General features: G+C 42.5%; 1 protein-coding gene across 2 annotated transcripts in view; it reads right to left on the reverse strand.

Annotated features, from left to right (window-relative positions):
* The window catches only part of GPD2 (glycerol-3-phosphate dehydrogenase 2), a 145,436-nt gene extending 124,023 nt beyond the window's left edge, over positions 1 to 21,413 (reverse strand). The window contains exon 1 of one of the 2 annotated variants that reach the window (XM_032410174.1): positions 21,135 to 21,413. The gene's annotated coding sequence lies outside the window, so the exon portion shown is untranslated. Of the gene's footprint in view, positions 1 to 20,474; positions 20,859 to 21,134 lie in introns of those variants that run through there. The other variant, XM_032410168.1, reaches the window with a different exon arrangement.
* Positions 21,414 to 23,378: the final 1,965 nt, after the last annotated feature.

The raw sequence follows: 23,378 nt of genomic DNA on the forward strand, positions 1-23,378 counted from the left end.
TGTGGTATATATATATATGGGACTATTACTCAACCATCAGAAAGAATGAAATCTTGCCATGTGCAACAACGTGGATGGAGCTAGAGGGTATTATGCTAAGTGAAATAAGTCAGTCAGAAAAAGACAAAACTATATGATTTCACTCATGTGGAATTTAAGAAACAAAGCAGATGAACATAGGGGAAGAGAAGAAAAAATAAAATAAGATGAAAACAGAGAGGAAGACAAGCCATAAGAGACTCTTAACTATAGAGAACAAACTGAGGGTTGCTGGAGGGAGGTGGATGGGAGATGCCCTAAATGGGTGATGGGCATTAAAGAGGGCATGTGATGTGCACTGGGTGTGGTATGTAAGTGATGAATCACTACATTCTACACCTGAAACCAATTTTACTATATATGTTAACTAGAATTTGAATAAAAAATTGAAATAAAAAAATTAAAAATAAAGTATACATGTGTGGGTACACACACACACACACACACATACACATACACACACACATGACTAGAAGGATATATCCAAAAATGTTTAAATTCTCATCTCTGAATGGGAGGGTTGCAAGTCATTTTTATTTTCTTCCTTGTGTGCATCATTTAAAAAAAAGGTTTTTTTTGCATTTTCATTTTTAAAATTTCTAAGATGAGCACATATTATTCTTCTATTAAGAAATAAAACTGTGAGGGGCGCTTGGGTGGCTCAGTCAGTTAAGCATCTGTCTGCCTTCGGCTAAGGTCATGATCCCAGGGTCCTGAGATCGAGCCCCACATTGGGCTTCCTGCTCGGTGGCTTCTCCCTCTCCCACTCCCCCTGTTTGTGTTCCCTCTCTCGCTGTGTCTTTCTCCAAATAAATAAATAAAATCTTTTAAAAAAAGAAAGAAAGAAAGAAAGAAAGAAAGAAAGAAAGAAAGAAAGAAAGAAAGAAAGAAAGAAAGAAAGAAAGAAAACTGTGTATGTGAGAGTGAAAGAGGAAGAAAGAAAGAAAGAAAGAAAGAAAGAAAGAAAGAAAGAAAGAAAGAAAGAAAGAAAGAAAGAAAGAAAAAGTGAGAACTCTAAAGAGCACCAGGCAGACAGAAAGCTGACATTTGACTAAATCCCATATCATCTGATCATTACTTGAGTGATTTTCGTGTTACACAACTTTTCTCATCTTTAATGAACTAGAGCAAAAGACCGACACGAAGAAAGGAAAAGGATACTTTGCCTTTACAATTTATTAGGAATTTGAAGCAAGAACTGGAAACTGTCACAGGATTATCTACCTTATTCTGAAGAACAGTCTCCACCCTAACTAGAATGAATGTGCCTTGAGCATCTGACACCATAATTATTGAAGCCTGACACTAGTCTTGAATTTTTAGTTATTTCATATTACATCCTCTCAGGGATTTAAAGTTTAACACAACATCAGAAATCCCAACAAATCAAACCAATGACTGCAAAGCTGATCCACATGTTGGAACGTGGTGTGCCCTAGAGTTCAACTCTGTCAGGGTAGAGTCTCTTTAGCCAACAGCATACCCGATGGGGGGCTCCACGGTGCCAGGCCCTGAAGGAAGGCCACAGACATGGAGAAAGGACCTACTGTCCCCACCTCTCCCCGCCCTATGACAATTCAGGGGCCACATGCAGGAATACTGCAATGCTCTGTGTCCTTCTGGTGACAGGGTGCTGTTCCTGGCATACGCAAATGCTATCACTGACCGGTCAGGAGAATATTCTCTGCAGAAGGCAGTTGGTGTCAGGGCCATGAGAGACAGACAGCATTGATCTGAATTCCAACTAAGCCACTTATTAGATGTGTGCCTGACTGTGAGCCTCAGCCTTCTCATCCATAAAAATCTCATCTATTTCACAAGTTAGACTGAGAATTTGAGATAATGTAAGTAAGATGTAAAAATACATGTATGGTCAACAACTCTCACATGCTAAGACATAATATTACTGAGCACCTACAATGGGCTCCCACATGTGCAAGGCCAAATTGGGGTGACAGAGAAGACTGGTTAGAGGAGAGGATGAAAACAGCCAATCTATCCGGGGTCATTGCCCTGCTGTAGCCTAGCAGCACTTGACTGTGACCAAGCAAATGCACGTAAGACTCCAAGACTAGGGAAATGAATCCCATCAATCCCCCAAAAACACTGTAGGCAGGCCTCTTCCAGCATCTCTAGCATCTCTTCCCAAAATAAACGTGCCCTCGAATAGAAGGTATACTGATATTTCTGAAGTGTTCTATCAAAAATAAAACGCTATAAAGCATAAAACCTCACGCAGATCTAAATCCAGGCCAAGGGTTACCTGTTACAGAGGCCACAGGGAGGCAGAGCCCCTTCCACTTTCATCAGGCTCCAATCACGTGGAGTCCAGTGTTCTTACAGCTATCTCTAGTTGTTCAGTTCATACATTTAAAACATTCCCCGTAAGAAGCCTGATCAAAGGTTTGTGGCCTGAGTTAACCCAAGTCACTGGGACAACTTTGACCCAAAACACAAGAGTGTTTTCTTGCTCTCTATTCAGAATACTTCTTGGTATTTATATTTAGTTCAGGGAGGGTGAGAAATTGCTTTCTGGCCCTATTACAAACCCTGAATACCATCTACCTTAGAGAAAATACTAATATAAAACAAAATACTAATATAAAACAAAATACTATCACAACAATCTTGGAGTCAATGTTTTTTCAAAGAAAAAAGATATTTTGGGGTGCCTGGGTGGCTCAGTCGGTTAAGGGTCTGCCTTCGGCTCAGGTCACGATCCGAGGGTCCTGGGATCGAGCCCCACATCGGGCTCCCTGCTCAGCAGGGAGTCTGCTTCTCCCTCTCCTTCTGCTGCTCCCCTGCTTGTGCTCTCTTGCTCGCCCTCTCTCTCAAATAAGTAAACAAAATCTTTTAAAAAGAATAAAGATATTTCTCAAGAATGTATCCCTTCTAGGATGATGTCCTGGATTCCAGGATGGAAAAATATGTACCATGACTTTGGTTAACCTAGCAAGAACCTGGGAACAAGGGTCAGTCTTTTTTGGTCACTCATTCAATGCATGCCAGCCATGCCCAATAGCACACTGCATCCCCCAAACCACATTTACCCATGCCCACAGGATCCCCTCCATTCCCCCCAGACTCCTCCACTGCCCTTCCATGCACGTTTGCCCTCCCCCCACCCAGCATTCCTACCCGTCTACACTAAGGAGTGGCACCCCTACTACTTCACTTCACACTTCACACTTCATATGTGCCCTTCCCACCCTTTACTCACTAGGCTCTTACTGTTGATGTCTGGTTTACATTCACTCATTTCTTTGTTACGTATAAGTAATCAGTTAGTTTGCGTAGGATGAAGGAAACCAAGGTTTGAAGAGGCCTAAAAGGAACTGGGCATTTTAACCAAGGTTCCAAAAGGCTCCACACACCAATCATGCAGTAGCAAGTGGGCACGGGAAACTGCCCAACCAATCATGCTTAAACACTACCACAAAACCACATTTGTTTGATGTCTATATTCCTTTGAGTGTGCAACTAAAAAAATTAATAATTACAACTCAGCGCAAGATGATGACAATGGTGAACAAAATCACTCGATAACTTAAGTAAATACGATTCACTGTGTAAAAGAAAAAGAACGCAGGATGACACCTGCCTCCCATCATAACTAACTACATGGTCACCAATTCTCTTGTGCATTCATCTTCTGCTTCGTCAGAAAATTCGCCTCCACTGCTGAAGTAAAGAAAAAGAGGATACAGAAAAATATAATGTAGATTTCACAACAGAAAGGCAATATGGAAACTCAAATATGTATTGACTTTCCATTTATTCAACAAACATTCATTGGGCACCTACTATATTAAACTGTGAGTAAATAAAGATGAATCGTTTATAGTTTCTGCCTTTAAGGAACCATAGCTTAGAGAAGAAGATTCTAAAACAAATACAAGTGGTACCAATAAGGTCTGGACAAGGGGCTAAGGGAGTCATTACCCAGGGTAGGGAGCATCATCAAGGCAGGTTTGTATAGAAAGCAATAATTAACTCAGATGTTGAAGGTTCACCGGGTCTAAGGTGAACATGAGCAAAGACATGATGGTATGAATGAATACTGTATTTTCAAGGATAAAGGGGTGTAGTATGCCTAGAGCGCAAGATAGTATGCAAGAATCCTAAGTGAGGAGGTGAGGAGACCATACAGGCAAGCAGGGGGGCATCTCTGGAGATCTTATATGCCACTCAAAGGATTTTGGCTTTTGTCCAGTAGGCAACAGATTGCCAAGGAAGGCTTTTAAGCATATTTATTGGCTGCACACTCTGTTATAAAGACTATGCTTGTCAATTTATACATGTTATATTAATCCTTAACAACATTACTAGTAGGATTAGGTAGAATCGCATTTGAATTTAAAAGACCATTCTCCCATTCCACGTTCCCTGGAGCAGTGTTTGGAGATAAACTAAAAGGACAGAAGTCTGGGAGTAGGGAAATCCTGGGAGCAGGAAATCAGGAGACTGGATGTGAATATCCAGACACAAACTCCTAAGGTCCAAATTAAACCAAAGACAGTGACAATGGAGCAGAAAGCATGGAATCTAAATATGTTTTGGAGGAAAGATTGCTGAAATAATTGCCCCCAGAAACAGCACTCCTTCCTTAGCTTCTGCCACATAATGGAAAGCACTTCCCCCAGGGGTTATACCACCATCTGGGCTTGAAGATGCCCTCAGAGTACCTGATGCTTCTGGCCACTTGTGAGCAAGTCCCCAAGGAGGCCTTTGTACTCCAACTGGCCACGGAGGCATCAGGAGATGCCTACAGATACTCTGAGAAGGCATTTGCTCACCCTTGCCATACAGTCTGCACCCAGCCTCCCCCGAGACACCAAGGGGACCAACCAGTCCCAGCATGCTCCACAATCCTCTATACCTTGCTCATCACCAGAAGCCCGATCTGCCCCATTTCTCACCTGCTCAGCCCTCCCTCCTTCTCATTCTGTCCTCTCAAACTCAAACTCTACCCTCAGCAAACTCCACAATGCCCCCTTCTCTGAAGGTTCTAAAAACGGGAAGAAGGCAAGATTTAACCTGAATTTTGAAGGCTGAAGCCTATTAACACCATTTTCCTAGCATCCCATCAAGAGGAGGTTGTTAATACTCTCACATTTAAGTCTGATGTTCCGCCAGTAATAAACAGGGATGGCTGTACCCATGGCTAAAATATCAAACACCTTGGAACTGGGTGATAACTAGCCCCTTTCCAGGGACTTTCCAATGATTAAGCGATTGAAGAGTTAATGTCTATCTTCCCAAAAGGTCCCCAGGAGGCTGCTCCAGACCAAACGCTTGCAAATGTTAGGCTCATTCCATTTGAGTTGTAAAGACTTTGATCCAATCTCAAAAATCCCCGATGCCTGGAGATGAATTAAATGTCTGTCCAGTTCACCTTCCAACTTCCCTATCATTCAAATCTTACCTACTTTGAAGTTCATGTCCTTAGACTTTATCGCCTTTTATCCCTTTTTGCTGTGGCTCCCCCACCTACTGCACCTAAGCACCGGGCTGTTCCTTTCCGAACATAAGTGTCCTCATTCTTGCTGTCTTCCGCATCTACATGGAGGCCCCAGGTGCTACATCACAGAACCTCTGATGATCTCTTTGACGCTGCCTCAGCCACCACCCTCCCTGCCATAACCTCAGATTTTGACATCACGATTACTTGCACCAGCTTGGAGACGGCAGCTTCAAGCACCCCATACTGTAAACACTGCCTTCTCTGTCCCCAGCTCATCTACTCTGGTATTTCCATCTTCTTGGCATTATCTGGCTTTCCAGTCCATTGACCCTTCCATTTTCTCCATTATCAGTTACACCCTCACTTCTCTTTCTGCCCAGCTTGGGGGTCAAGGTCCATCACTGTAACCTCTCCCTTGTACTTGTTCCTCTCTTCCTGATCCTTACCTGGCAAATCCTCAAGTTGGTGAAGCCCATCTATCTGCCTGCTCCACACCTCCTCCTAACAGCTGAAGAAACAGCCTGACACAAAACACAACCCCATCCAGCCTCAGTTTAAAGTCATGGTTGCAAATCTCTAATGGGTGATCTATAGGAATCAGCAATCCTATTATATTTCTCCAGGATGTTTCAAAATAGCTATTTACCCTTTCCCAAAATCCATTTTACCTCTCTCTACCCCAACATCATCACACTTCATTCCGAAAGTAGAAGCAATTAGGGAAGAACTTCCCACTACCCAAAACATGGCATATCAGCCTCTGTACCCATTCTTTCTACAGTCCTTCCTTTTACTATAAAACAAATGTCCCTGTTCCTAGTAAGGACTAAGCTCTACATTTGTGCCCTGGATTTCCTCCTTTCCTGGCTCTTCAGGAATTGTACTCTGACAGTCATCCATCACTCTCTCCTGCCTTCATCCATTTTTCCTCTCTACTTAATCATTCTATCATTTCCTCTCTATTTAAACTCATTCCATTACTCTCTGGTCCTAACAAACCCTTCCCTAGCCAATATCTCCTTCCAAGAACTTTTCCATCCCTCTGTGTCTCTTCACAACAAAAATTTTGGAAGAGTCATCTGTAAGCACTGTCTCTGCTTCCACAACTCAATTCAGTAAGCTTCTGCCCTGGCCTCTCTCTACTTAAACGATATGTCAAAGTGTTAAAATCACAAATGGTGGGGCGCCTGGGTGGCTCAGTCGGTTAAGCAGCTGCCTTCGGCTCAGGTCATGATCCCAGGGTCCTGGGATGGAGTCCCGCATCGGGCTCTCTGCCCAGCAGGGAGCCTGCCTCTCCCTCTGCCTGCCGCTCCCCCTGCTTATGCTCTCTCTCTCTCTCTCTGACAAATGAATAAAATCTTTTAAAAAATAATCACAAATGGTCTCATTTCACCAAATGCAATCTATATGACTAACATAGAAACATCTCCTTTTAAAAACATTTTAAACTCTTAACTTCAGGGATACAACGCTATCCTGGTTTCCCTCCTACCCCAATGGCAACTCCTTCTCTCCTGAATAACACAGTGCTCCAATGGCCCCCTTCTCTATCTATACTTTCCGGATAGGTAATTCCATCCAGTAACAGACACAACCGGTATGCAAATAACTCCTAACTCTGTATCTTCAGCCAAAACCCTTCCCAGAATCTCCAAATAATTATCCAATTGTCTAACTTACATCTCCAAAGGAATGTCTAATGAGTGCCTCACACTTAACACAGTCAAAACAGAGCATTTTCTATCTTCCATCAAGCTTGCTTCTCTCCCAACTCTTCCCTTCCCAGTTTATGGCCCAGTTGTGATAGTAAAAAATGTAAGCCTTTACCTAGATTCTTGTTCCCCATCTCCAGATAATTATCTATCAGCAAGTTCAGTCAACTAACTCTATTTCAAAAATATATCCTAAATCCATTCAGTTCTTTTCATCTTTAACACAACACTTGTCCATATGCAATAAAATGATTTATAAGAATATGAGAAATATGTATTTTGTCATTCAGATGATCTGAGTTCTGTGAGCCACTCTAGCAAACTAACCACACCTAAGGAGGAGGCCACTAGAACCTCCAATCTTTAGCCAGTTGGTCAGAAGCACAGGTAACAAACAGCCTGGGATTTACAACTGGTATTTGAAGTGGGGAGTGGAGGTCAGTCTTATATGACCTGGTCCTTAATCCAGGGAATCTGATGCTATCTCCAGGTAGGTAGTGATAGAATTGCCTGATGTTGTGTGGGAAGGAACCCCTGCACACACGCTGAAATGGGGCCAGGAACCCCCCAAAAAACAAACAACTATAATTTCTCAGTTGGACAACCAAAATCGATTCTTAACCGGGTCCTGCTTCCATTCTCCCTTCCCACCCACCACAATCCAGTCTACCTTTCGCTGTCAGAGCAGTCTTTTATAGCAAAACCACATTGTTTCATTTACCAGCACGCAATCCTCTAATGCCTTTTATCACCATAGAAGAAAATCTAAATGCCTTATCCTGCCTTATCCTGCCCTAGGAGACCTGACCCTTGCTTACTTTTCAAAGATTTTCTTGGATACTGTGGTAGGTTGAACAGTGGAGCCCCAAAGCTATCCACATCACAGACCCTGGAACCTGTGAGTGTTATCTTGCACAGCAACGATCACAACAAACACTTGGCAAATGTGATCAAATGAAAGATCTTGAGATAAAGAAATTATCCTGACTTCTCAGGGTAGGCCCCAAATGCAGTCACATATACCTTTATAAGAGGGCTGCAAAGGGAGATTTGACACACGTAGGAGAAGAGAAGGCAACGTGACCCCAGAGGCAGAGATCGCGGTGATGCAGCCACAAGCTACTGAATGCCTGCAGTCACGGGCATTCAAACAGGGGCAGAGTCTCCCCTAGAACCCCAGAAGGGAGCATAACCTGCCAACACCCTCATGTCAGACCAGTGGTTCTGATTGTGGACTTTGAGCCTCCTGAACTAAGAAGAGAATAAATTTATGGGTTTGGGTTTGTTTTTTTGTTGGTTTTTTTTTTTAAGATTTTATTTATTTATTTGAGAGAGAGAAAGAGAGTGAGACAGCACGCATGGGAGGGAGAGATGCTCAAGCAGATTCCCCGCTGAGCAGGGAACCCAATGTAGGGCTCAATCCCACAACCCATGAGATCATGACCTGAGCAGAAACCAAGAGTTGGAGGCCCAAATGACTGAGCCAGCCAGGAAACCCAAATTTCTGTTGTTTTATGCCAATGAGTTTGCTATAATTTGTAACAGTAGCCACAGATAACTAATATAAACACCTTTCACTCTCACCCATTAGGTTTCAGATTTATTTACCTTCTTCTGCCCATCAAATTCATCAAGAATGCAATTAGGGTTTTGGGACCAGCTGTCTTCTCAGCCTGGAATGCTCTGCTCCTCATCTTTGCACAGCTAACTCCTTCAGGTCATTCAGGGCCCAGCTCAAATGTCAGCTCCTCAGAGAGGCCTTCCCAAACCATCCAAATTCAAAATAACCGCATAGCTCTCATCATCTCATATGTCTCTTCTTTATTTAATCATTAGTATTTCCTTTCTTTCCCTCCCCACCCCACCCCCGCAAATAAACTCTACAAACCAGAGACTGTACCTGTTTTGTACACCACTGTAATACTAATTTGTAGAAAAATGCCTGATATATATTAGGTGAATGATAAATTTAACAAATGAATAGATGATATAGACGGGAGAAAGGATGGTGGTGCCATTTCAATGAGAGGAAAAACATTGGAGGAGCATTAGGAAGAGGCTGGAGGGAGATGATGAGTCCTGTCTTGACTGTGGGATATCCAAGTGGAAATGAGTCTGAATTCAGGGAAGAGGCCTGGTTGGAGATGTTGATTTTTTTTTAAAGATTTTATTTATTTATTTGAGAGAGAAAGAGAGAGCATGAGCAGAGGGACAAGCAGACTTCTCACTGAGTGGAGAGCCCAGTGCGGGGCTCGATCCCAGGACCCCGGGATCATGACCTGAGCCGAAGGCAGACGCTTAACCGACTGAGCCACCTGGGGAGCCTTGGAGATGTTGATTTGGGAATTCCTAAAATCAGGGATATGGATGAACTCAGTGGTGCAGAGAGCTTCTACAGTGAGAAGACAGCGGACTGGCCCTAGGAACTCCAATATCAAGGGGAATAAGCTGCCAAAGAGATCCACAAGGAGAAGTCCAAAAGAAAAAACAAGGGGTCATACTAGCCTAGTGAAAGTTCAACTTCACAAAGGAGGGAATGAGCAGAATCACAGACATTTCAAGTAATAAGGTCCCACTGATTTACCAATAAGGGGGACACCAATAATCATACAGCAGTAACAGATTCGTCTAAGGTAGAAGCCAAATTTGCAACAGCTGTGGAGTGAATGGAAGGTGAGGAAACAGAAAAACAACATACACAATATACTTTGGGGAAATATAGCTTGAAAGAAGAGAAAATGAGTGTGTAGCTAGAGGGTAGTACAGGGTAAGGGAATTGTTTTGGTTTTCGGTCTTGTGTGTTTCTGTGATGGGAGAATCTTGAGCATTCTTGTAAATATTTAAAATACAGATGAACATGGAGAAATTCCATAGAGAAATGTAGCTAAAGGGATGGGGGATCTGAGTATTGTTGAAAGCACCAACTTTGAATAACTCTACCTCTAACTTGGTAGTTAATGATGGAGACCAATATATTACCCGTTGACATGATATCTCTGATCTCTGTTTTCTCAGTATAATAGGATGCAAAGCACTGTGACGAGAACACCTAGCTTCACCAAAAACCCACAATCTCTTCGGCTCCCAGCTACACTACATTTTCCAATCTCCCTTTGTTGTGCACCTGATTTCTAGCCACTGGTATGTCTGAGGAAGTGATACATTCATTGCAAGACTAAGTGTTTAGAAAGTGGATATACTTCTCTTTCTCCTTCCACTAACTGGATAAAGTTGAAAACAAAGCCCTAAGGAACAGCAGAGTCAATGAAAGGTTCCAGGGTGTCTAACTTATCAAGGGGAGGAAAGTCATTCACCAATCAAGACTATGAGATGATCAAGAAATAAACATCCGTCATGTATGTGCTTTAATGTACTCTCAGATCCTTCCAACAGTTTAGTTTGCCCTAACCACTAACAATCATCTGATAAAGAAATGCACATGTCTCTGGAGGAAAGGGAAACAAAAGCAAAAATGAACTGTCGGGACCTCATCAAGATAAAAAGCTTCTGCACAGCAAAGGAAACAATCAACAAAACTAAAAGGCAACCTTCAGAATGAGAGAAGATATATGCAAATGACATATCTGATAAAGGGTTAGTATCCAAGATCTATAAAGAACTTATCAAACTCAATACCAAATAAACAAATAATCCAGTTAAGAAATAGGCAGAAGACATGAATAGACACTTTTCCAAAGACATCCAGATGGCCAACAGACACATGAAAAGATGCACAACCTCACTCATCATCAGGGAAATACAAATCTAAACCACGATGAGATACCACCTCACACCTGTCAGAATGGCTAAAATTAACTCAGGAAATGACAGATGTTGGCAAGGATTCAGAGAAAGAGACACCCTCTTACACTGTTGGTGGGAATGCAAGCTGGTGCAGCCACTCTGGAAAACAGTATGGAGGTTCCTCAAAAAGTTAAAAATAGAACTACCCTACGACCCAGCAATTGCACTACTAGGTATGTATCCAAAGAATACAAAAATGCTGATTTGAAGGGGCACAAGCACCCCCAATGTTTACAGCAGCACTATCAACAATAGCCAAACTATGGGAAGAGCCCAGATGTCCATAGACTGATGAATGGATAAAGAAAATGTGGTATATAGGGGTGCCTGGGTGGCTCAGTCGGTTGGGCAGCTACCTTCGGCTCAGGTTATGATCCCAGGGTCCTGGGGTGGAGCACTGTGTCGGGCTCTCTGCTCAGGGGGGAGTCTGCTTCTCCCTCTCCCTCTGCCTGCCCCTCTGCCTACTTGCGCTCTCTCTCTCTATCTCTCCGTCAAATAAATAAATAAAATCTTAAAAAAAAAGAAAACATGGTGTAAATATATACAAGGGACTATTACTCAACAATCAAAAAGAATGAAATCTTGCCATGTGCAATGACATGGATGGAGCTAGAGAGTATTATTCTAAGTGAAATAAGTCAGTCAGAGAAAGACAAAACTATATGATTTCGCTCATGTGGAATTTAAGAAACAAAACAGATGAACATAGGGGAAGGGAAGGGAAAATAAAATATGATAAAAACAGAGAGGGAAGCAAACTACAGGACTTAACTATAGAGAACAAACTGAGGGTTGCTGGAGGTTGGGAGGATGGGCTAAATGGGTGGTGGGCATCAAGGAGGGCACTGTTGGTATGAGAACTGGGTGTTATAGGTAAGTGATGAATCACTAAATTCTACTCCTGAAGCCAATACTACACTGTATGTTAACTAACTTGAATTTAAATATAAATAAATAAATAAATAAACAAACAAAATTTAAACCACATCAGCTCAGCTCGAGTTATAAAATGCATTTTATCTTATTTTATCCTACTCAGGCAGAAATACACATAAGAAAATAATTTGAAATACTGAAACATAATGGGACTTGGTTTTTAATCTGGAAATCTTTGATGCTTAGTAACATCTGGCAAATATAACCAAATAAATGGACTAATATGAGGCCAAATAACATTTCATATTTTCTATGTGTTTAAATCAGGTTTATTCTTGAACATTATATTAATTTTTAATAAAGTATTGAAATGCCATGGCACTTTGGCACAAAAAAAAATGCACGTGTCAGGTAAAAGGCTCAAAGATAATGCTGAAGGTTGGTAAAACTCTGGTGGAAAATGGGAAAAGGTGCAGTCTAAAAACAGGTAAAAGAACAGCCTCATGGCTGATACTGGAGAACATGAATTTGTATGGACCTCCAATTTGCATGATTGTGTTCATTTTCCCAATAGCATTCACAAACGCAGGTGCAGGAGTGGGAAAAGCAGATTAGCACCAAGTTGCAGGTTGTTTCCTCATCCATTAACACTAAAGATTTTAACAATGTCATGAGTTCCTAGGAGTCAGATAAAAAGGAATACTATTTTAGGCAGGCATACTGTGCTATGCATTTGATGTCTGAACTTCAGCATCACTGGTGAAAACTGCTGAAACCACACACTAAAACATTAGGAAGTGGAAGTGTTAAAAGGCAAAGTTCAATGAGTCTAGCAGTGGAATCCAAAGCAGCAAAAAGCAGGAAATACATTACAGAAATATGGGAAGGATTATCCCTTGATTCTATTATTTCTTAACACAGCGTTCAAGGGAGTTTCAGTCATACCAGGAAATAACTATGTAGCTTTGAGTGAGTCACTTCAGTTCTCTGGAATTGTGGTTCCCCGCTGATATAACAGTTCACTGCTGCTATATGAAATAAGGTAAGTCAAGTGCTTAGCACAGTGCCTAGGAAATGGTGATTGCTCAGTAAATGATACTTGTTGTTACTGTTTATTATTCATAATAAAAAGACAGAGTTGGGTTAGATCTCTAACCCCTTTCCTATTTTACAATTCTGTGAATCCATATTTTTTTTAGATAAATATCCCAGCTACTTAATGGTGTGCTAAGATGAGGGAGAGGGGTTAATACCAGCAAACATGATGAGAGAAGGAAGTAAAATAGACTTGTTGTAACAGATCCTAGGAGCATAAGCCAGGGGGCAGATGCAGAGAATGTAGCATCCTCTGCATATGAATGCTATATCTGGAGAGACTGGGAGTAAGGAGATCCCAAACTTGGGGAAGAGGAAAAGTTAGATCAAGGGTCCAGCAGTGAACAGAATCCACTGACCAAAACCGGCCTCACCTTAGGCAAGACAAGAGTACTAAAATATGTCACGCTTTTAGGGGCTTAAAATTCATGCAGTCTACCTCCTTTTACAGAGGAAGAAACTGAAAGGTGCAGATACTGACCAAAGCCACACTTAAGTGGCTTAGACAGTGACTTCAGGGACACTCAGGGAAACAGTGCTCCCCAAAGGTTCCTTCTCCTCGCTTACATAAATGATAGTCAAGGTTTTGTCCCTTCAGAATCCAGAGATTTCTCTTAAGGTGACAAGTTAATTTTATCAATCATCTTTTTATGAGTTAATTTTCCAGATTATTTTCTAAGAGACTGGATTAGGTGGGCAGGTGGGAGAGAAGGGAGAAATCGGTGAAAAGAAGAGAGCCCTCAGTGCATACTTAAATAACGTCCTCCTTTTCAGATTCCTCCACTCATTTTCTTCAGGGATTGCTTTCATAGCTTTGCTTCACCCGCAGTGATTTCCTTTCCTCCTCCTAAATACGGTGGTTTTGGCTATCAAAAGTGCCAAATGTGTAAAGAAAGAGGGGAGGCCTGGAAAACAGAAAGCTTAAAGTATCTAGTTCAACTGATTAGCTGGAATGCACCTGCCTCTGTTATCTGCTCTCCAATCATACCCAACCCATTTCTATAACATGCTTCCTGAGTAACTAAAGGATAAGGGAATTACATAAGCCAATCATTTATTCAAAAACTATTTACCTAGGTGTTGCCCACGTGCAAGGCATTTGGGCGGGGCATGGGAAATCTATAAAATTGTGTAAGATCCAGCCCTTGCCTGGCATGATCTGCAGAAAAGGAAATGATACATGTTTTCAAATAATTAGCTTACACAAGAGAAAATGAGAGACTTGAGAGTGGCATAAAAAGAGCAGTTGAAGGATTTAGGAAATGTACAAAACACTTCTGACTGGAGCAGTGAGGAAAAGCACCATGAAACTGGTAGCCAATGGTCAGGACATTCAAGGATTGATAGGATTTCAAAAAGGTGAAGTAGAAGGAAGAACATGCATATAAGGGCAGCAGTTGGAATAAGACAGATTTAGAGAATTCCAAGTAGTCCAGTATGGCTGGATCACAGGGAAGATAAGGACACAACCTTAATATTGGAGCATGACTAGAGAGGTCTGTGAATTCAAAGACAAATATTTGGAATTTGATCCAATAAGTCAGAGTAACCCACGGAAGAGTGGGGCAGAAAGTGGTATGATCAAAGCAGTTTTGACATGACCACAATGAAACAAACATCCTCTCTTTATCCAGTTTTAAATAAAAGGAAAACGGCTTTTGAAAACCTAATACCCTAAGCTATATTATTTTCATCACTTTTCAAGTACATTTATAAGTTTATTGTACCTTATTGAAATAATAATGGTATAAAATCGTAACTAAAATATTCCTAAAACGTGTACTCTGAACATAAACTTTCGTTCCTCTTGCATAGAACCATGTGGTCTTCATGGCCACTGCTGGATACAAGGGAAGTAATAAAGCTTTCTAAGCATGAGTCACTAAGTCATACTGGGAGGCCATCTCATTTCATAGTAGCAAATTCTAGAAAACTCATTTTCAGAAAACTACCTCTCTGTTATGGTTTGTGGGGTTTGCTTTCCTCTCTATATTATAAAACCTTTTTATAGTAGGATGTAAGTGGGTAATCAAATATGAGCTTCCACAGAGGACCCATCACTATTTAAAGAATATGAGGCCTGAAAAATCTAAATTACAGTCATTGTTTAAAAAGCACCCTAATAAATCTCGCTATTTTTTTAAATTTTTAAATTTTTTTAAGATTTATTTATTTTAGAGAGAGAAAGAGTGTGTGTGTGTGAGAGAGAGAGAGTGCGCATGAGTGGGGGGAGGGGCAGAGGGAGAGAGAGAGAAGCAGACTCCCCACTGAGCACAGAGCCCGACATGGGGCTCTATCCCAAGACCCCGAGATTATGACCTGAGCCACAACCAAGAGTAGCACACTTAACTTACTGAGCCACCAAGGTGTCCCAGATCTCACTATTAAGAAATAAACTAAATCAGTAACAATCTCATTTTGTCAGAAAAATTTAAAAAAAAATTCCCAAATAATGTTTTAAAATTTTGTCAAAATGTATGTCACAATAAATTTTTAGTTAGGAGGGAAATATTTTCTATTAATTAGTTTCTTCCCACTAATTTTAGTGAACTAACAAAACCACAGCTTGACCTCATTAAAATCAGAAACCCTGTCTTATCTGCTGCATAAATCAGAAATCTGATTTTGAAAGAACCAACATAAAAATTTCAACTGAAAAATGGGAAAGAAGAGCATAGATACGATTTAGGAAGAAATATTTAACACAAAGAGCCAGTAAGAATCTCCAACAAAAGATGAAAATCCTGGAAAACAAGAAAAAACAAACAAACAAAAACGATGGTCACATTCATTTCAGGACACAAAATTAGAGTTCAGACAAACTCTGACCACAGTCGGTTCCTAAACATTCTCAGGTATGCAAACCATCGGCTCCTGTGCTTCCTTTTCCTCAAAAGTTCCTGAGACCAATCCTTGGTCAGATAATACAGGAAGAGGTCTACTCTGAAGTTGCTGGAGATGTCTTGGCTTACAGCCACCTTAGCCCTTGTCTTTATCACTGAAGTTGAATCTGATCATCTCTCCCTCCTCCATTTCTTTCCCCCATCACGTCAACAAGGAAATATACAACACACCCTTCGTTAGCAGCGACTTTCTCTAGGACACAATTGCTATGGTTTCTTCTTATCTCAGAGGTGATGAGTCCTGATGGAATTATCTAAGTATTTGGATGAGCATCTAGAAACACATTAATAATCTTCTCAGTTTAGTTCCATTCAGTCCTTCCCTATCTCCCAAAATAACAGTCCTGAAATTAGCCAGGCGTGGGGGTCCCACACCTAATAACTAGTAATTTTCCCCAGAAATATCAATGAAAAATATATCCCATTACACACAACTGGATAAAGTACACGCAGGCCATGTGATACATTTTTGTATCACGTGTTAAAAGTGGCAAAAATGAAGAGTTACAATTTCTAACACCACTCCTGAGCTTTAAAACTTCAGAGATATAGTGAAAAGTAATACTTAGGTGCACATAAAGAATTTTACTGTAGGCTTTTCATACTTTTCCACAGAAAGTTCATTTTTTTTTTTTTTTTTTTAAAGATTTTATTTATTTATTTGAGAGAGAGAGAATGAGAGACAGAGAGCATGAGAGGGAGGAGGGTCAGAGGGAGAAGCAGACTCCCTGCCGAGCAGGGAGCCCGATGCGGGACTCGATCCAGGGACTCCAGGATCATGACCTGAGCCGAAGGCAGTTGCTTAACCAACTGAGCCACCCAGGCGCCCAGAAAGTTCATTTTTGAAAGCATAGGATTGTGCTGGCTTTTTAATGCACTGAAATACAAAATCGCAAACATTCTTGATATAATCATGACCTCTCTTCGCTGTAATCTTCAGGAAACTATAGGTCTCTCTGCTGCTGAAATGACATTCTCTTCACCACAAAACTGTCTCAACTATTTGAGCCCATATTAACATGTCCCCAGCATAACCACATAGTTAATGTCAACATTCTACCAATGGGTATATGATTATGCAAGATCTTATGCTGGTCCCTAATTGTTTTACCTTGTTAAACAAACTCTAACTCTCTCAAAAGCAAGATAACCATACTTTCTCTTTTTTCTAGCACTTGCTACCATGTAATGCTACACAAGCCTAAAGAAAACTTCATTCAAGAAGCCAACTGTTAAATTTACAGTTGACTTCTGAACAATGCAGGGATTAAGGGTGCTGACCCCCTGCACAGTTGAAAATCCACATATAACTTTTGACTCCCCAAAAACTTAACTACTAATATCCTACTGTTGACCAGAAGCTTTACTGATAACATAGAGTTGATTGACACATATTTTGTATGTTATATGTATTATATACTATATTATAATAAAGTAAGCTAGAGAAAAGAAAACATTAAGAAAATCATAAGGAAGAGAAAATACATTTAAAGTACTGTACTGTAGGGGCGCCTGGGTGGCTCAGTTGTTAAGTGTCTGCCTTCGGCTCAGGTCATGATCCCAGGGTCCTGGGATCGAGCCCCGCATCGGGCTCCCCGCTCCGCGGGAGGCCTGCTTCTCCCTCTCCCACTCCCCCTGCTTGTGTTCCCTCTCTCGCTGTGTCTCTCTCTGTCAAATAAATAAATAAAATCTTTAAAAAAAATAAATAAATAAATAAATAAAGTACTGTACTGTATTTATTGAAAAAAACTCCATGTATAAGTGGACCCACACAGTTCAAACCCATGTTGTTCAAGATTGAATGTGTTTTCTTTCTTTCTTCCTTTCTTTCTTTAAAAAAAAAAAGATTTATTTATTTATTTTAGAGAGAGAGAGCACAAGCAGGAAGGGCAGACTCCAGGCCAAGTGCAGAACTCAACGCGGGGCTCGATCTCACAACTCTGAGATCATGACCCTGAGATCATGACCTGAGCCAAAACCAAGAGTCGGACACATAACCAACTGCGCCATGCAGGCACCCCAAAATGTGTTTTATATCTAATGCTCTTTCTGAAGTGTTGTTTCTGTGCTTAGGACAACCTACCGAGTCCTGGTGTTGACAAGCAGAATGACCCAAGTTTTGAAAAACCTAAGCAGAAACAGCATCACATTAAAAAAAAAATAAAGAGGAGAGGGGCCCCTGGGTGGCACAGTCGGTTGAGCGTCTGACTCTTGGTTTCGGATCAGGTTGTGATCTCATGGTAATGAGATCCAGCCCCATGATGAGCCCTACACTCAGCATGGAGTCTGCTTGGGATTCTCTCTCCCTCTGCCCCTCCTGCTTGTGTGCTCGTGCTCTCTCTGTCTCTCTCCGTCAAATAAATAAATCTTAAAAAAAAAAAAAAGAGAGGAGAAATTAGATACTCATCTGGAAAATGTTTTCCTTCTGTAATAAGAGCTTGCCACTAACCACCTTCTCCCTCAAATCACACACACACAAAGTAAAGGGGATAATGCCTGGATAATTCATGCACAACCTGCAGGAGCTAAATTATCTATTCTTTGCCCAAATCTTTCCCTTTTGAATATAAAAAGAAAAATACATAAGAAGGAAGGAAGCTAATACTTTGAAGTCTACCACCTAACAGGTACATCACTAGCAATTTTACATGTGCTGTGTCATATACTATTATCCATATTTTGCCAATGAGACAGTTGAGGCTCAGTGAGTTTGAATAGGTTACCTAAGGCCAAGGTCTTGTTTTCTTCCCCCAACTACACTCTAACTAGACAAACTAGAGTTTGTCCCATAGTTCAGTCACTCATTGAGAAAATATTTATTGAGCACTATTACAAGCTAGTCACCACTCTAAGCATTAGAAATAGAAAGGCGTGTGAAGCAGACCAACTCTTTTCACAGAATTTACATTCTAGTGATGAAAGACAGAAAACAACCCAATAGAATAATTTCAGAGTTATAATAGTTTGCCAATGATTTACTTACAGTGATAGTCAAATCTTTTTAAATAGCTTTCATGAGATTAGTTACAAGAACTAAAGGAGGAAGGAGTAAAACCCATGACAACTGGTAACTGTAACCCTCTTGTCAATTACTGAGCCCTCAATACATCTTTTAATAAATCAGAGGAGAGGGGGGTGCCTGGGTGGCTCAGTGGCTTAAGCGTCTGACTCTTGATTTTGGCTCAGATCATGATCTCAGGGTTGTGAGACAGTCCTGTGTCCGGCTCCGCGCTGGGCATGGAGTCTGCTTAAGATTCTCTTTCCCTCTCCCTCCACCCCTCCCCTGCTCTCTCCCTCCCTCTCTTTAAAAAAAAAAATCAGAGTGGGGGGGAAAGTAGAGCTTTAATGCTGCTCAGAATTTCTTTACAAAGTGACTGTGTGAGAAATCAGAATGGACAGCTCCACCTATGTTGTTTGTCAAACCTAAAATTCCATCTTTTATCCATTTTTTACTAAGGTAAAGCTGCTTCATTTGAAAAGCTGATTTTTAAAAATCAAGGGAGCATTGTAACTTGACATACGTCCTTATGAGGAACACAAAGGGGTTTCAACATCCACATCATAAAGTTCCCCAGGCTGCACATGGTATCCATTGGGCAATGGCACCCAGCTCTCACTGGACAGCTTGCAAGAACCGTAGAACGCAGAGGCCACAGTAGTGGGGAGTAAGTCAGGAAGTGCCTGGCCCCAGTGTGGCCGTTGCCATTATCCTCCACAGTCTAAAAATAAACTTCACATCTCTTAAACTTGAAACATATGCAAAATTCTAACGGTTTTGTTTAAAGCAACAAGCGATGTAACTTATCCTTCCTTCCCTCACCTATTTATACAAGACTATTTATAAGTCCACTAAATTAACTGTTGGCTATTTCTATGCTGCCTCTCTCGTGATATGTATAATGTGATGTGTAATGTGGGTTGGCCCAAGTCACTACGACTGAGAATTTGTGTGTGTAAATTACTTGCAAACTCTCAAGGAAGGCTGTTAGGGAGTGAATGCTCCTATGCATAATGTGGAAGGCAGTCTAGAGACCAGACCAAGGGGTAACAGCGACACTTCATTCACAGGGCTATACCTTTCTGTCAAAGCACTCTGCAAATCTATTTTTGCTCAGAGGAGCTACTACGTGGAGAGAGGAGGCTGCTTTACGTTCATCGGTGTACACTTTCCATTTCCTCCTAGAACTGTCACACTCCAGCGCCTAAGGTTCTCAAGAGAGAGCCTCAGCCCCGTTCTAGAATCTCTCCCTCCCTTGCTTCTTCAGAAGGGAGCAACAATCCTTCTCATCAGAGCAGCGACATCCACAAGCCAAAAGTTTGCAGGAAACTTTCAATTAGATACCAACCCTCGCCCAAAATGTTTTACACCCCACCGCCCTCCAAAATGTAAAGAGCTAAACCCTGCATGAGAACGAGTCCACCTTCTGTTGTTGGGGAGAAATTCTCAATCTTTCCCAAGAATCCCGCCACCATCCACCCAACACCGGAGTCCTAGAGGACTCACCCGGGTCAGAAAGGGGCCGCTCTCTCCGATGACCCTGGGGGCGGGGAAAGGGGGGGGGTCTTCCAGGAAGCACACACCTGAGATTGATCCTCTCGCGCGAGGGGAGCGTAGGAGCACACAGTTCCTCCGGGTGGGGCGGAGTCTCTGCCTCCCCCCGAGCCAGACACTCGGCCCTGATCGTCGCGGCGAGGCGCGCGAGGCTGTCACTCCCGAGCAGCCCGAGCCAGTGTAACCCGACGCGCCCCGCGCCGCCGCACCCCCGCCTCTCCGGCGACTTCCTCCTCCCTCCTGCTCCTCCTCCCTCCCCAGGGGCCGGCCCGGGCGGCGCGGCCGCCGCATCCAGCCCGGATTCCTCCGGCCCAGGCTTCTCCGGCCCAGCGGGGAAACGCGGAAGTGGAGGCGGGAGCCGGGCCGGGGCTAGGGGGTGAAGCGTCGCGAACCGGCGGGTGGCGAGCGACCGAGGCCTCCGCCGCGCAGTGAACGTGACCAGACGGGGACACGCGGCCGCGGGTCCCGCCGGGTGGGGCGGCGGCGCGCCGTTGCGATGGCCCTCGCCCCAGGCTGCGGTTTCCTGCCCTGCGCCCCTCCTTGTCGGCCGCGCGGCAGACCAGAAAGCCTGGGCTAGGCTAGGCCCGGGGAAGGTGGGGGAAGTGTCCGATTGCCTCTGCCCTCCCCGCGCGGGCCGCCCTCGCCACCTGTCCCGGAGAGAGGAGACACTGGCCCGCCGGCACGCTTACCTGATTTCTCGCCGCCCGCCCCCGAATCTGGCTTCCCCTCCTCAGCAGAAAGGCTTCCCTGGGCCTAAAACGCTTCTAGGAAACGGGTGGACCCCTGGGACCCGGCAGTCAGAGCCCAAAGCCCTCGCGCCGGCTCTCTCCCGCGCGCTCTTGGAGGCGCGCTTGGCCTCCTGACCTGCCCGCTGAATGTCAGCGCGGGAACCCGCAGGGAAGGCCAAGCCCAAGCGCCAGAAGGTGGGATGCCGAGCATTGGCTCCTCAGGCCCAGCCTCATACAGGTGTTGGGGGGGGGGGGAGGGCCGGAGAGCAGCAGGCTTCCCAGATGCACCCACCTAAAACCGACCCTGCCCACTGAGCATGCCCAGCTCACCTGGAACTACAAGTGGCTAGACCAGCGCAAGTGGACCCAGGGAGGGCGCAGATGGGGTTCAAATGGACCCCATTTCTTTAAGACCTTTCCTCCCACAACGTCTGGGAGTTTTGCAAGTAAGGTTTCTACCTTGGTGTTGAGAAGTACCCAGGGGAGGGTTGGAAAGGCCTTCCAAAGGAAGGCAGTCAAATTTGTTTGAACCCAAATCGCAATGGTGTGGTTTTTTTCAGCCAATTACTTATTAAATCAATTTCTTTAAATGCGGCAAAACTATCGTAATTGACATAAAGGAATGTGTAGATTCATTGGGTCCCAAACTCATAGTGACTTCAGGAAACCAGTCTATCCAGGTTCTCAACCTTGGGTTCATATTAGAATGCAAAGGAGGGTATAAAAATGATCAATCCCAGGTTCCCACTCCCATACCAAGTGAACCACTCTGTAGATTGAACCTGGAGATCCTTACATTTTAAAACTGACTCTCAAAGGGTAGCCAAGGGAGCCAGCAGCATCACCTAAGAACTTAGAAATACAAATTCTCGGCTTCACCCCCAACTATGTGATTCCTAAACTCTGGAGCTGGTGCCTAGCTATCTGATTTAACAAGCCCTTCCAGGGATTCTCTTGCACACTAAAGCTACTGAACAACTGTTTAAAAGCTCCCCCAGCTGATTCTAATGAGAACCCCTGTAATAAACCAATGCTTTCACATTTTTTTCAAATCCCAAACATTTATTTAGAAGAGCAACATGTTACACAGAAAAGGAACAATCTGGTTGAATTGAGGTGCTAGTCCTGTATTTCCTTCCCACTAATTCTCCCAGAACAGATCAGTTCTTGGAAAATGGACCACCTATTTACTTTTGTACTCTGGTGCCTGGCACAGTGCCTATAACATAATAGATGTTTGATAAGTATTTATTGATTTGAAATGAACATTTAGGTGAACGATTTGTTCCAGACCCTACTATGTCTACTGTTTATCTTCCCCACAGATCCTGGTCACCTTGCTAGCTAACAAGCCAGTAGGGATTCAGTTCTTAATAACCTATGACCATCCATAATGGTCTAAACCCAAGTCAGACCCTAATGGAATAGAACATGAGAGAAAGTATAGAATTTTGAGGAGTTGAGAAAAGTCAGAAGCATCTGACATGATTTCATTTGCCAAAACTGGGGCCCAAAGCAACCAAAGGAAAGCAGAAGGACACTAGATATCTGGTGGAATTCAGGAAAGGCACTGAAGGAAAAAGTATGTAGGGGAGGGCTTAGGGGAAGAGAGATAAGAAACTTAACCATGATGAACCTACAGTTTACTCTGGATCTTCTTTTTCTAAGGAACCCACCTCTGTCTCCACTTCCCCAACCTCGATTCATACATCTCATCTTAACTGCGGCCTGGAAAAATAATTTAAAAATAGAAAATTTTTATAAAAGTTACTTCCAATTACTGCATAAAACATGGTAATTTGTAATTATTCAGAATAACTTAGGCATCCACTTGTTCAAGACAAAAGTAGTAAAAAAAAAATTGCTAATTTTTAAACATAAACACTAGATAATTTCAAAATCCAGGGGTTTATGATACTCTTCTTTAAGACCCACAGAAACTTACAAAACCAAAAATTATTCCCTATTTATTCCATCAATATTTTCTAGAAGGGATACAATATTAAAATAAAGTGTTCCTTTTAGCCTTACACATAATGCTTTAAAACTTAGGATACTATTTATGAGTACCTAAAGTAGCTCCCTGACTATTTCTTCCCCTTTGTCTTGCTTATTGTGACATGAATTCCACTGAAAGTTTGGTTGCTGCTTAGGTTATCTAACAAGAGTGTAAGTTTCCATATGCTTAAGCAATTTCTTTCTTTT

The sequence above is a fragment of the Phoca vitulina genome, unplaced genomic scaffold, assembly GCF_004348235.1.
Source record: "Phoca vitulina isolate PV1807 unplaced genomic scaffold, GSC_HSeal_1.0 scaffold1, whole genome shotgun sequence".
NCBI classification, from domain to species: domain Eukaryota; kingdom Metazoa; phylum Chordata; class Mammalia; order Carnivora; family Phocidae; genus Phoca; species Phoca vitulina.